Source organism: Humulus lupulus, chromosome 3, assembly GCF_963169125.1.
Source record: "Humulus lupulus chromosome 3, drHumLupu1.1, whole genome shotgun sequence".
NCBI classification, from domain to species: Eukaryota; Viridiplantae; Streptophyta; class Magnoliopsida; order Rosales; family Cannabaceae; genus Humulus; species Humulus lupulus.
The window spans coordinates 195,163,602-195,179,976 of NC_084795.1; positions in this window are offsets into that span (position 1 = coordinate 195,163,602).

The window sequence follows — 16,375 nt, forward strand, 5'->3', positions numbered from 1 at the left end:
AGACATTCTATCCTCAAATATATCTCCAAATATTTATTTTCATGTCCCGATAACCCCATAACTCATCTAATACCCAAATTACCCCTTGGCTCGCCCCGAGTCCAAATCTCAACCCTGCTGTGACTCCCTGGCTAACCGCTCCCCAGGACTGTCTCAGATAGTGCTGCACAGACATATCACACATATACAACATATATCTCATTTATCACACTTATGCCCCTAATATCCAGATGGGGCCCACATGCACATTTAACTCAATTAAACATGCATCATAATCATATATACACATAAATTCACATATAAGCATATTAAACCACTTATTTCCCTCCAGGCACACTAATCAAGGCCCTAAGCCTGATTAGCAAATTCGGGTCGTTACAATTTCCATTAAATGTTTCCAAAAGCTACAAGGGAGACTACAAAAATTAATAAATTCACTGCTCATATCACTGTTAAAATCAGCGAAGATGCTCAGGATTCCAGGCATGGAGTATTGATTTCCCAATCAGTTGGGCCAATTTGTATGTCCTCGGACATACAACACTCTCGACTTGGTATGGGCCCTTTCAGTTAGGTCCCAAGACTCCTGCACCGGGGTCTTGGATGGCTAAGATGACTCTTCGCATCACTAGATCTCCAACCCCAACCTTTCTATCCTTCACCTGAGATTTGATACACCTGGCCAGCTTCTGCTGGTAGGATGCTACTCGAAGATGAGAAGCTTCATATAGCTCCTCCATGAGGTCCAGGGATTCTCAGAGTAAAGTGTGGTTTAGGGTTGGGTCATATGTGTCCCGTTAGGGTGTGTAGATTATTGCCTCAATTGGGAGCATGGCCTCATACCCATAGGCCATTGAGAATGGTGAGTGGCCAGTCGAGTTCTTGGCAGTGGTGCGGCAGCTCCACAATTCTCTAGGCAACTCCTCGGGCCAAGTACCTTTCACCTACTTAAGCTTTTCTTTATGGTGGCTTTGAGCGTCTTATTGACTGCTTCCACCTCCCTGTTTTCCTCCGGGTGGACGACAGAGGAAAATCTTTTCATAACCTCGTGTCGCTGAAAGAAATCCCTGAACACCTCGCTGTCAAACTGCAGACCATTGTCGGATACTATCGTCCTAGGGAGCCCGTAGCGGCAAATGATGTTCTTGATGACAAAATCTAGAGCCTCCTTGGACGTGATAGTAGCGAGTGACTCAGCCTCAACCCACTTCGTGAAGTAGTCGACTGCCACTATCGTGTACTTCACTCCTCCTTTTCTCGTGGGTAGTGACCCGATAAGGTCAATGCCCCAGACCGCAAAAGGACTCATCATCTGATTGAGCTCGTTTGCAGGAGCTCGAGGTATGTTGGCAAAACATTGGCACTTGTCACACTTCTTGAAATAGTCCATCACATCTCCGTTCATGGTGGGGCAGAAGTATCCTGGCCTCAAGATTTTCTTGGTGAGGCTTTGCCCCTCGGCGTGGTCTTCGCAAAAACCCTCTAGCACTTCTTGGAGTATCATACTGGCTTCTTGCTTGGACATGCATCACAATAGAGGCAAAAAAATATCCCCACCTGTTCATCTTGTCGTCCATGATAACATATTGAGGCGCGTAGTAAAGTAGATTTCGAGCTACTTTCTTGTCCAGCGGTAAATCCCTTAAGGTGAGATATTTCACTATGCGCTCCATCCAACCGTCCTGGGTTGGATTGCCTCCACCTCCTCAGAAGCTAAGATGCTTGGGGAAGACAAGTAGTTGATGGGGACTACATTGATCAGCTTAGCATCCTTGGTGGTGGCAAGGTTTGCTAGGGCGTCACCGTTTGAGTTATGTTCTCAAGGCACTTGCCGAATTGTGAATTTTTTGAAGCCATGTAGCATTTCTTAGGTCTTTGTTAAGTAAGCGACCATCTTTGTTCCCCAGGCCTGGTACTCTCCAATTACCTGATTTACTACTAGCTGCGAGTTGCTGAAAATCTCGTGGCCCTCGGCCTTGAGATCGAGTGCAACTCTAAGCCCGACAATAAGGGCCTTGTACTCGGCTTCATTGTTGGAGGCATTGAACCCAAATCCTAGAGTGCAATGGATCCTGTCTCCTTCGAGGGATAACAAAATGAGGCCCGCCTCGGCAGCATTTTCATTCGACAGTCCATCTACATACAACTTCCATGTGGGTCAAATGGGTGTCGTATGCCGTACCAAATTTAATTATATTTATTCCTTATTACTTACTAAATTATTAGTAAAGTGCCAGTAAGGGTCGAACCCATGAGGATTATTATTCAATTTATCATTCAAAATAAAAACAAGAATTAAATAGAGGATTTCGTTTCAGGATTTAATGACATAAAATAAAGTAATAAACAAAGAGCAATGGATAATATGATTTTAAAGAAACAGTCAAGAATTACAATCCACCTTTGACAATAAATCTATCCACAATCACAAATAATATTCCCTATTCCCAATTCCCAATTAAACTATTAAGCCTGTAGATAAAACTTAAGCAGTCAATTATTCCAGTTTCTATTCTATAATTAATTAAAGAAAAGCACTCTTAATTATTAATTTTTACCAAGCAATAAACCCATTAAGCATGCGATCTATTTAGCCCATGAAAAACATTACATTCAATGGAGACAAGTTAATCTAGGAAACAAATTCCTTAAGCATGCAACTCATTTAGGCTAGGTTCTATTTTTCATCACAATCAAAATAACCATCACAATAATTAATTGTAATTTATCACTCTGCTTAGAATCAGAAACTATTAGGTGAATAACAATCCTAAGATGATAGTAGAATAATGCGAAACCCTAATTAGTTGGCCACTTAAACAAGATTTTACAAGATTCGGAGCATTCAAATAGAAAAAATAGAAGCAATTTAATATAAGGGAATAAAAAGAATAAAATTCATAAGTACATTCAAGATCTCATATCTAGGATTTTGAAATAACCCTCAACTACAAAGAAAACTACTCCATAATAACATTCATATTCACAAACATAAATATTCAATGAAAAATAAATGAGTTTTGAGAAGAAAAAAAAAACTAGATTGAAGAATGTATATGCTGATGTCTTTTCTTCTCCTCTGCTACTCTAGCCTCTAAAATTCACAATCCAAAGTTATTATAAAATTTAACCTTGACCCCTTTAATAGCCCTTTAAAAAATACATTTAAATTTAAAGAATTAAAGAAAAATCGATCGCTGGCCGCGGCCAGTGTTTCTTGGCTGCCGCGAACACTGGAACATGTATTTTCTAGAAAATCAGGCTCCAGTCGTTGCCTGAGACATTGTTGGTCGGGACTGCTGGGCTTTGTTGGTGTGGCCGCAGCCTAGGATGTGGCTGGCCGCGACCGTAAGATTTTTTCCATTTTCGTTTTTCATCATGTACAGACATTGGCAGTATTTTAACCATAACTTCCTCGATATAGCTCGTTATTGGACGATTCAATAAGATATGGAAAGCTAAGAAAATGATCTAATACTTGTATTTCTAGGTAGATTTCCAAAAGAGTAATGAAAAATTATCAAAATCAAGTGTGAAGTTTCAGACTTGTGATTCTGAGCTAAACCATTGCTTGTAAAACCAAATTCATTCTTTTACATCCAAATGTCTTGAAAATCCTAAAAACACAAAATAAACTAATTAAACATATATATATAAAATCAAGTTCATAATTATTGAACAATAATAAATTAAAAATAGGCAAATTCGATACTTATCGAATTCCCCCATAATTGAGATTTGCTTGTTCTCGAGCAAACAAAATAAAAACTAAACACATAAGAAATTGTTTTGTCGAAAGCACTAGTTGTATCAAAAATTGATCAAATAAATAAGTCATAAGAAAAATACCAATTCCACATTCCTCAGAATTTCAACTCAATGCTAGTTACCACTTAAACTTAATCTCTTATGATTATACACAATCAAACTTACCAAGCACAAACATTCAAATCAATTTATACATGCCAAAGTATATTTTAAAGTCTCTTGTATAGTAAATATTTTCATGAAAAACATCAACTCCATAGACATTAACCAATTATTCTCCACTAATGTAAACACACATAATCAAGAATCGAAAGGCCTTTAAAATCTTGTGATGTAAGGCTAAGGTTAAAGACAAATGAAAAATGAATATTTAAGCTTAAATTACACCATAGCCTATATTTTTGTCTATTCCTAGATATTCCCAAAATGTTCCCATACAATTCAAGAAAATAGATAATATTTCTAGTTTTTCTTTCCGCATTGATCTTACTATTTCCCCCACACTTATAGTTTTGCAAAACTTTTTTTTTTCAATATTTCTCAGTGCATATTTTTTTCTGTTTTTTTTTTCTTTTCAATTCAACTCATTGGAAGAAATAGTAGATCATATACTTTCACATTATAATCCAACAAATCAATACAACTTCCCCTTTTTAAAATCTATAACCCAACCCACCAATTCAAATAATCATATAACCCACCAATGGGTCACAAAAAGAGATAAAATTTTCAAGCTACAAAGGTTTATATATTGGCTTCATAGAATAAAACCATTAGTCATTATGGCTCAAGAATGGGAAACTAGGGTATTAGATATTGTTGTAACCTAAAAATTAGAACGAGTTTAGTTACTCAGCTCAGGTACAGTTGGCAGATGAATATATGGAAGAGCAGCCAAGTAGAACCTCTGGTTAGTAATCATGTGAGCAGCTCGATTTGGGACTTGGCAATACGACATACAGGTTATTATCATACCGCCTCTTAGGATAACAGTCCATTTTGAAACCTATAGTGGCCGGATCCCCTTTTTGGGCAATTTGAGGTTATTCCGAGCAAAGGTTTGGATTATCTTTGATCACCATCTCGTGGAAACCTGCTCAAAACACATTCTAAAGGATTTCAAGAGATTTGAAGGTTCTTTATATGCTCATTAACACCTAGGCTGCATTGCATATTTATCATTTATGATCCGAGATAGCAGGAGTATATTCTATTCTGTTATCAAATCACATCCCAATGTAAATGGGAATAATCTTTGTTAAATGTATACCATATTTATTCACACAGTTACCCAAACCTGTCCAGGAAATTCCACTATAAATATCAGGGATAATGCACAGGAAAGGGGACGACTATTTTGTATTACTAAAACTTTGCAGAAATTGTGAGAGAAAATGTAACGACCCAAAATCACTGGTAAGGCTTAAAAACATTGATTAGCATGCCGCGAGGGCATAATTGGTATATGTGTGATTAAATGGTTTAAATGCATGAATATGTGGCATGCATGATTAATATGATTATATGACTATGTTACATGCATGCTTATGTGTATTAGATATCATGTGAGCCCTCTAGAACTGATAAGGGCATATTTGTAATTTTGGCCTGTTGAGGGCATAAATGTGATTATTTGTGATAAATTGTTGAGACCACATTATTATGTGGATATATTTGCAGTGTATGGATCGAGACGGTCCTAGTGAGCGGAATAGCGAAATAATCACAACAGGGTTTAATACCCGGCTCGCGAGAGCCTAGGGGTATTTTTGGGAATTCAGAGAATATTGTGGAAATTATTAAATATTGAATAATTGATTGGGAAATAATTATACATGACGGGGTTAATTGGAGAATGTTAGAAACACTTAAGGAATTAGCGGGAACTGGGAGTGGAATGACCAATTTACCCCTAGGAACAATTTGAAGACTAATAGGCTTGAGGGGCAAAATATTATTTTCTTAAGCAAGGATATACTTAGACAAAAACTAAAGGAAAGCTCTCTCTCTCATCTCTCTCTCACGATTTCTTCCCTTTCTCTCTATTGGTGATTTAGTTTGAGCAGCTAGAGGAATTGAAGGACAAAAGAGCTTAGGCTTGAAGCTAGAAGTGCATGAATTGAGGCTTTGGAGACTGGGAGGTTTAGCTGGGATTTAAGCTCAAGTCTTGGAGGTTGTAGCCTGTGAAGATTCAGTCATAATTGAGGTAAAATTTTAGCTCTTCATCTTTGAGTTTCTGGTTGGATTTAGATAGGACTATAGGTGCTTGGTTAGTTTGAATTGGGGAATTGATTATAGTATGTATGTTAAGGTTTAGGTGTCCAAATATGTGATTAAAGGTCCTAACCCGTAGCCATGCTTGTTTGTGGTTGGGAGGTTTCTTTGAGTTTGAATTCTGGATAAACTGGCTGGGAGAAGTGTGAAGAAAACCCATAATTTCTGGGTTCGAAGGGGCACGTCGCGACCCAGAAGTCGCGACCTTTGAAGCCAAGTTTTGGGCTGCCTTGGGATTTTTTTCCTTAGGATGGTTTCTAAGTTTGGTAAGGCTCCGGGGCTCGATCCTAGGTCGTCGGGAGAATTTCTACTACCCGGTTTAGTAGAAATTGAGGTCCTGCAGGCTAGTTTTGATCCCCTAAGTATTTATTTGGATTAGAAGTTGATAAATACCTATTGCACACTGTGACTAGGTTTATCGCCAAGGCTCAGGACTGAGGATCGTGCTCAGAACCGCTCTATTGTATGAGCTTGGACATCAAGGTAAGAAAACTGCACACTTTAGTGGTCATAACAGGACTGGGATTCTCAATACTTGAACCTGTTTACTGTATGGTTAAATGATTGACTTGGCATATGAGAATGAATGACCTAAGAGAGTTGGAGCTGATAATTTGCACATAGGACGCGGCTCAGCCACTGTGAGTTGGGTTCAGCTAAATAAACACTGGAATCGCCTAAGCGAGCTGGAGTAAACAGAGGGCGCGACCTGAAGTTGCTGACCCTAAAAATTGTATATGTTTACTGATATTAGTGTGTTGTCTATGATTTGTTGATTATTTGGATGATTTTTTTATGATTAAATGATTATCATGCCTGATTATGTATTACTGCTATGGTTTTCTTGATGGGCCTTGGCTCACGAGTGCTACGTGGTGCAGGTAAAGGAAAGGGTAAGATGGACCAACCACGAGTTGGCGAGCTCTAGGGCGAGATGTACATTGCCAGCTGATCGTCCGCCATAGCCGCGGGAAAGTAGAGGGACAGATGCCTAAAACTTGTAATTTTGCCATTAGAATCGCCACTGATTGTATATAAATTTTGGGAATTTTGTTGCTTTGTCTCTTAAACCCTGTTTTGGGATCCCATGTACCAAACATCTATTTTTATGAAAAATTAACCGTTATTGATCAAAATCTTTTAACACTAATCCGATTGTTGACCTTAGGATCACATTTCCAATAAAATGACTTGATTAGTAAGTCCTGCACTATTCCAACTACAAAGTGCCTGAGAACTAGCAGAAGATACTTGCAGACATGCAAGCCCAGTTACATAGTCAGGATGAGCAGATCCGTCTTTTGAGATAGCAGGCTCCGTCAGGGAGTGCTGCACCAATTTTGCCACCTGTTAGGAGTACGTCCTAAAAGCATGTAAAAGACATTTATTATTTCGATGAATAAATAAATACAATGGTCTATTATTGTTATATTTAGATTATTAAATTATTGTTTGAATAATTTTGTAAATATCATAAAATTTCCATATTCATTATTGAGGATGTGATCTTGTATTAGTACGAAAAAATTAAGATCACATGAATGAATAAAAATAGTCAACAACAACAAATTGAAGTTATAGAATTCTTTAATTGGGGTTGTAAGTATGGTTTGCGGAGTATCATATTGATACAAATAATCCAGATTCAGATTATTGATGTGGTAAGACATCTCGGTAAAGGTTTTTTATATAATATGATTATATATGACATGGGCCGATATGAATAAAAGTCTTTATCCAAATACCATTTAATAATAAAGACTTGTAAGTCATATCATAACTGATGATCATTTATTGATCAACCTAAATCTTGAGTGTTCATGAACTCTTGTTCGTGTTTATTAAATCTATTGATTAATTCGTTAAGATCTCTTCATAGAATGAGGTTATTGACTGTCGTTTTGGAGATTTAATATCATGAATGGCTGGGAACATGTATCAACAATACGGAATCTAATCTTTCCTAACAGATTGTATATTAGTTCCATTAAGGGTTGATTCTGGAACTGAATGATTTTGAGCTCAAATCTATAATTAGATTATAGATTAATTACACTAGTGAATTAATGATACATAAGGAATAAGAAGTAAATTAGAAAGGTAAAATGGTAATTTTTCCCTTCTAATTTATGAACTAATTAATTAGAGGGTTGAAGTATTGTAAGATGGTTATATCAATGGACAACTTAAAATAAGATTTCTGTAAAAGTATATCTATAACATAAAGAGTTCAATTCTGAATTAATAGTGGAGAAATATCAGAATTAATAAATTAACTATTATAATTAAAGAGTTTAATTATTTAGTTTTAATTTATTGGAGCTTAATGTTATAGGTCCATGGTCCCCGAAATGGCTCAAGCAAACACCGACAAAGATAAATACAAAAATGGGCAAAATGACTTATTTGATAAGTAAAATATTTTTCTTTGCACTAAACTTAATTATTGTATAATTATGTGTAATTAATTAATTGAGAATTAATCAATTATTTGATTTAACAAAAATATAATTAATTTTGAATAAATTTATTTTTGGGATTTTTGGTATTTTAATAATAATGAAAATTGGGAAAAATCACATGCCTTCCTTGGCATTTGGTGGACGTGTAGACCGTTTTGGTGGAAAAATCACATGCAACCGTTTTTTGGGTAAACATTTACCCCCCAAGTTTATTTATTGCAACCATCAATAAGTAAACTTACGAAACCAACTCTTTGAATACCCAACAAAATCTGTCAGAACCGCCCGTGCTTTCTCGAAAAAGGTGACCAATCATGTCTAATCAAGTCTTTTCGGTTTCCCTAGAATGTGTCTGACGGCCATTTCACTTCCCCATGCTTAGAAAAAGTAACTCATGATTACCTCTTTTAACGTGCCTTGGTCTTTATAAATAACCCCCAAGTTATCATTTTTACCTTTTACTTACTTTTTCTTTCTTGAAGAACATTGAAGAACTCGTGCTCCAGTGCCCAGAAATTTTCAAGCATCTACGCTTGGACGTTCCAAAACTTTCACCTTCGGACTTCAATCTTTATCTGAGTAAGCTTCATGAACTTTCTTGTCTTTTGAGTTACCATACGAAACTGCCTTATGCTTGCTTTCATTTCCGAACCCTTTCGTGTTCTTGGCTGAAAATGTATGGGGATTATTTTCATGTTGACAGATGATTGATAGGGTAGTGAATTACTGTTTTGTAGGAGTTAGGAGCCAGTTCGGTAGTTGAGATTGTAGATTTTGAGGCGTAAAATCGAAGTAAAAATTCGATTTTTAAGCTAGTTGAAAAACTGGGTTTTTCCCGCCCCTTCGGAGTTGAATAAGTATTTTCCTGAAAAACTTTTTACTTCCGCTTTTCAAACTACTCGTATAGAACTTATTGTTTTTGTTAGAATGTTGCGTGCCGTATAAAAACTTAATTTTTATACGCGAGCAACGTTATTCAAACTCTCAACACAAGCTTTTAAGCTTTATGTCTTACCTCCCCCTTTCTCTGCTCGCAGTTTTTCATGCAAGATCTATGGGGAGGAGAAAGACCCATCGACAATGACTTACTAGCTCAGCTACTTGAGGACAAGGAGCAACCGTCGTTGCTAATACCTGAAATTCCCTTTTCTCGTGCCACTTCAAACACTCCATCGATCCTCGTTCAAAATATGGGTCGAGCAAAAACTAAAGCCCAGAAAAAGAAAACTCCCAATCCTTCAAATCAGCCTACTCCTTGGGTTGAAATTCCCTCGACTAGTGGTCGAGCAGAAAATATTCCTGGCCCAAATATCCAAACTCATGCTCAGCCCCGAAATTCCATTCAACCAGATGTTGAATGGTATGTTGTACTTGAAAGCCGGGTGACGATCAGGATGATAGCTAACTATATTAGAAAATATGGACTCCCAGGGGTGACACTAGTCCAACCCAATCAAGACCAACGGGCGAATTTTCCTGGAGGCGCTTTCAGCGCCTGGTCGAGCTACCATATTGAGGCAGGGGCTACCTTGCCTCTTCATCCTTTTTTCCAAGGGGTGGCCAACTACTTTGGGGTCACCCCTTTCCAAATAACTCACAATGGATATAGAATGCTTGCTGCATTCTATATCCTTTATAGCCACAAAAAAGGCTTGTGCCATCACCTCATGAGGTTAATTATCTGTTCGACCTCAAGTCTAACCCCAACCAAGAAATTACGGGGTTTTTTCCCTTTTGTCATCAGGAAACAAGGCGCACCTTCCTGACCGACACCACTCACATATCGAACGTGGGGAGGTACTACCAGGAGTATTTCCTTACGACTTACATGGTCACGAACAACCTAGCCTTCACTCAAGGAGTTAACGCCTTTGTTCCACTGGTCGTTAATCTTTCTTTAATTTTTCCTCTACACTTTCTTAGACTTTTAATGCCTTTCAGGCCCATGGTTGCGACCAGACCCCACTCCAGACATGGATTTAAGATCAGCCTTCTTGGCCAGTATCACTGACGTGGAGAAAAGCATCAAGCATCTGGTCATAGAGGCTAACCTTAGGATGGTCGGCCTTTTGGCCCCTCATCAGGATATGAGGGAGTCAATAGCGGGGAGTGCTACTAGCGGAGAGGTTCCCAAGCAGCACCCAGACGTGGAACAAACCCCTCCGAGGAGGGCCACTGAAGTAACTACCAGGGAACCTTCCAGCACCCCGCGGGCTGCTGCTCCCCCCGCCCCAAAGGGAAAAGGGAAAAAGAAGGCCACCGAACCGCTCGAGCCCCTCAACAAATCTTCGGATGGGAACGGTACTGATCTCTCACTCTTAGATAGCTTGCCAATTCCCTGTCACTTATTTGACGGGGATGACAATTTTAAGTACGCTCCAAATTTAGATTCAGCCTTTCTTCATGCCAGAGAGAGAGGGTAAGACTAGTAGAGTATATAATGTAGCAACCAGTAATGATAGCTCGGGTATTTCACTTACAATTTTCTTTGTTTCTTTTCCTGACATAACATACTTTATTGTGTATACTATCTCACTGTTCGAATATTTGCTTCTTTTTCAGATATGGACTCTGAGTGCGTGTTTCACATATACAGCACCCCTGAGGCTCCCGAAGCTCCCTCGAGCAAAAATAAAATGAGCAAGAGGCATCCCAGGGAAAGAAGTAAAATGCCTCAGGCTAAAAAATCCCGCACTGCAGGCCTCCCGGAGGACGGACCCTTAGCTAGTGTAACACCACCCCCTTCTCTTCTCGAGCAGCAGACTTCCCTTGCTCCTGCCGGGTCGACACCGTCTCCCCTGGCCCCAATTGACCAGACTCAGCAGGCTGGTCCTCCTTCCACTGGGGGCAACATAACAAGTCGTGTCTTAAGATCGGTGAAAGACAGGGTCGCAAAAAATGTGAAGCACGATCGTTGCCGAGAGGCGATGGCTTCGACTGAGTCAATGCACATCGATCAGATCCTAACCCACTCCTTGACTGAGTTTTCCAGTGTAAGTTATCTTTTTCTGTGGAGACAACCTCCTTTATACTCTATAGTCAGTCTAATCTTTGCTCTGATAACAGGCAATTCAAACCCTTACTGCTGGTCGGCCCCGCTCGAGTGTCGTCACCGAGCAGTCCAATACTATGGAGCAACGACACATTGAAAAACTCAAAGGTGCCGAAGCAGAATACGCCGAGCAGCATCAGGCGGCGTTTGAGGAAAAGAATAAACTTGCTGCGGAGCTAAGGGAGAAGCTGAATGCTCTAGATAAGGCCGTCGAGCATAGGGACCAGTTCAAGGATTCTAACCGCATTAACTACCATGAGGCTAAAAATCTCAAGCAGGAGTTGGCTGCTAGTAGACAAGAGACTACAACCTTTGAGGGCCGAATCGAGAAACTTGTATAGGCCAATGCTAGCAATTTGGAAAGGTACAAGAACGCCACGAGTAAGTGTTTTTATGACTTCTGGAAACACAACCAAGGGCTGACTTCATCTACCTTCCTGATCGCACAAGGCATGCCGAGATAGCCCGCTGCGTTGCTCGACTCGCAGAAGCGGAGAGGGCAAGGGTACCTGCCTCGCCCGAAATCTCCTTGGCGACTGGCTTGGACGGGGCAGACAATGACGCTACAGTTGTCGTCGACCAGGACATTCCTCAAGATCCTCTAGCCTCTTAGTCTTTTCCCTTTTATATCTTTTAATCTTTTAATTACACGACCTACTAGTCATGATGTAAAGACATGAATTTTTTATTGCTGCACGGGCAACTATTTTCCTTTTATTCAGACAATTACATCCGAGCAGTACTGCTCACAGTGTCAAGTAATTCGTTTTTGATATTAAAATACATTTTCATTTGATTATAACATCTGTTCGCATGACCAAACTTAGCATAGAACTTTGGTTTGATTTAACAAAATACAAAAATTTTAAAAATACTATAAGTACCCTAGCATACTTTCACTTATTTTGCTCATGTGTTTACATACCTTTTGATATGCTTTGCTTACTAGATGCCTTATATGTCCCCCAAGTGATTGAGGAGCTTTAGGTCCTTAGTCACTTGCCTTGACCAAAACCTGTTCGAACATTACTGCTCGGAGCAAAGGAACTAAAACGATAAAACAGCAAAACAACACATGTAATGAGCAAATACTTGTAATAAATACAATAATTGGCAAGAATGACTGGCTGCGCACAGTCCCTTATATTTCTCATAATAAATGGATAAAACGTGTCTGTACGAGTGATCAATAAGATCTTACACTTATAAGTGATTAGTCACATAAAATGACCAACCCTTTAACAAAATACAAAATTTTGAAAAATACTCTAAGTTCCCTAGCATGCTTTCACTTATTTTCTCATGTGTTTACATACCTTTTGATGATACGCTTTGCTTACTTGTACCTTATATGCCCCCCAAGTGATCAAGGAGCTTTAGGTCCTTGGTCACTTGCCTTGACCAAAACCTATTTGGAAAATACTGCTCGGAGCAAAATAATTGAAATTGCAATACAGCAAAACAACACAAGTAATGAGCAAATACTTGTAATAAATACAATAATTGGCAAGAAATGACTAGCTGCGCACAGTCCCTTATATTTCTAGTAATAAATGGACGAAACATGTCTGTACGAGTGATCAATAAGTTCTTACACTTATAAGATCAGTCACATAAAATTACCAACCCTTTTTCAAAACTTGTAAAAATTAAAATTAATACAAGTCAATTCTGTAAGAAGAATTGTTTATTGATAGTACTTGCACAGGTGTTCTCCATTCCAATAGTGAGGAACGAGATCTCCGTTTAAGCGAGCAAGTTTATAGGTGCCTGGGTGAAGGACTTCTTCAATCTGGTATGGCCCTTCCCAATTAGGTCCGAGTACTCTAGAAGCTTGGTCGCGAGTGTTTAGAAAAGCTCTTCGTAGTACAAGGTCTCCAACGCTGAACTTTCTTTCTCGTACTTTAGAGACTAAATACCGGGTGACTTTTTGCTGGTACGCAGCTACTTGGAGTTGGGCTTGCTCGTGTTTCATATCGATCAAATCGAGGGATTCCATCAATAGCTGGCTATTTGAGCCTTGGTCGTACGTTATTCTGCGATGCGAAGGCGGATCTAACTCAACAGGCAACATAGCTTCATATCCATAAGCCAAAGAGAATGGAGTATGATTTGTTGCTGTTCGGTGGGAAGTTCTGTATGACCAAAGTACTTTAGGCAATTGTTCTGGCCACACCCCCTTAGCTTCTTCTAGTCTTTTTTTCAGTGTATCCTTCAGTGTTTTGTTGACTGCTTCATCTTGTCCATTTTCTTGGGGATGAGCGACTGAAGAAAAGCTCTTGATAATGCAATGCCGTTTGGAAAAATCCGTGAATAAATCACTATTGAACTGGGTGCCGTTATCCGAGATGATCTTCCTTGGAAATCCATAACGACAAATGATTTTCTTGATCACAAAATCCAGGACCTTTTTGGTCGTTATGGTTGCGAGTGGCTTGGCTTTGGCCCATTTAGTGAAATAGTCGACGGCAACCACGACATACTTGACGCCGCCCTTCCCTGTGGGAAAAGATCCGATCAAATCTATGCCCCAAACTGCAAACGACCACATACTTTGCATCTGTTTAAGCTCATTAGGGGCTGCTCGTGGGATTTTGGAGAACCTCTGGCATTTTTCGCACCTCCGTACAAACTCCATCGAATCTTCATTCATTGTGGGCCAAAAGTACCCTTGCCTCAACATCTTTTTTGACAAGCTTTGCCCCCCAGCGTGGTCTCCACAAAAGCCTTCGTGTACCTCTTTCATTAACTCTTTGGCCTTCTCTTTCAAAATACACCTGAGGAGTGGCATTGAATATCCCCTGCGGTACAAGATTCCATCGACTAGGATGTACCTAGCAGCCCGTCACTGAAGGGTCCTGGCTTTGTTTCTGTCCGTTGGTAATATGCTTTGCGTTAGACACTCATATATGGTGTCATCCATGCATCCGTCATCTAGATCACCATAGCGGCCTCCTCTGCTTGGATGCTTGGCATTGATAGCCGCTCAACCGGCACTATATTCAAAGTATCAGCATCCTTCGCACTTGCTAATTTGGCCAAAGCGTCCGCATTAAATGTCCCTGCCTTATCAGGAACTCAATCTCGTCCTTCAATTGGTTACATTCATTGGTATCATGCCCGTAGTCGTTGTGAAAATGACAGAACTTCGTTGTATCTCTCTTGGAGATATCTTTCCTTATAGGTGTGGGTCGTTTGCAAGGCACGCTTGAGCTGGTCGCCTGGTAGACCTCAGCTTGGCTTTCGACAAGGGCAATGTAGTTGGTGAATCTCGGCTCATACCGATTGCCTTTGGGGCGCTTACTCTTGGAAGTCGAGGGTTCATTGTTCGCCCGCTTTACACCATTTCTACCATTGCCATTCCCGTTGCCTTTGCCATTGCCATTGGGTTTTTCTGACCCGTTGGCGGCTTTGGCGGGTTCTTTGGGCCCCTCGTCTTTATTTGACGATTTCCCTTCGTTGGCAATCGCATCTTCGAGCTTAATATATCGATCAGCCCACTCCAAGAACTCTTGGGTACTTCTAACCCCATGCTTTCCGAGGCTACTCAAGAGGGGTGAATGGCGCCTAACTCCAGTAGTTAGAGCCATCATCTTACCTTCATCGCCCACTATCTTGGCTCCAGCTGCAACTCGTATGAAGCATTGGACATACTCTTTCAAGTGCTCTCCCTCCTTCTGTCATATCTCGACCAGTTGGTTTGCCTCTGTGGGGTGTACACGACCCGCATAGAACTGTCCGTAGAATTCCTGCACAAACATTTCCCAAGATACTATACTAGCAGGAGGGAACTTGAAGAACCACTCCTGAGCGGTATCAGATAGTGTCGCAGGGAAGATCCGGCAGTGGGCATCTTTTGACACTTTTTGTATGTCCATTTGTATCTCAAACTTATTAACGTGAGATACGGGGTCTCCGTACCTGTCGAAATTTGGCAATGTAGGCATCTTAAACTTACTAGGGGTTTCGGCCGCAACAATCCTTTGTATGAAGGGGGTGTCCCTCCTCTTATCGTACTCAATATGGGACATTCGTCCCCCGACCAGTTGCTATACTGCCTGGTTCAGGGCATCAATCTGAGCGTGAACTTCCTCCGGGACTGCTGGGGCCACTGGTGCTGGGGGAGCTTACTCATCGTGCCTCTCATGGCGGTCGTTAAGTACATCCCTAAGATTGTCGTCTCTTCGTATTTGCTCGCTAGCTCCTAGCCGACTAAAGACGTTCGATTGCCTGGGCTGCCCCCCAGCATTGTGGCTAGCTGGCCTAGTTTCTCTAGGTGGGGGGCTTCTACCTCCACCTCTTTCTTCATTTCTCCCGCTAGCGTTCCCTCTGTTGGAGTCAGCTTCATTATAGCCATGGCCATCCCTGAATTGTGGTTGACTACGGCGCGGCCGGCTGTTCGCGCTATTTGATCCTCAAGGTGGCATTTCTCGAGCGTCAGGGGGAGGCCTGCGCTGGTCATTGGGTCCCCGTGCATTGTTACCCCATGGGGGCCCCTGACCGCAGAGCCTTACTCTGTGTTCCTTCTGTTGGCAGAAGGATGCTCTCCCCTGCTTAGTAGATTCGGCTCTTCATCCCCTGGGCGTCTAGGGCTGCGAGGCGGTTACCTGGCCCTATTATGCCTCGGGCACTGGGGATTGCCTCGAACAGCCTGGGAAGGAGGCTGCTGCTCAGGATCCCTAGGTGGGACATCCTCCTAGGCCATAGGCGGCTGCTCCAGCTTTGAAGGCTTGTTGGCTGGAGCGGAGGGCTTGGATTAGGACCTCTTTGAGGTGGTGCGCTTGGTGGCTGATCTGGCTTGGAGGCTGGTATAGCTTGA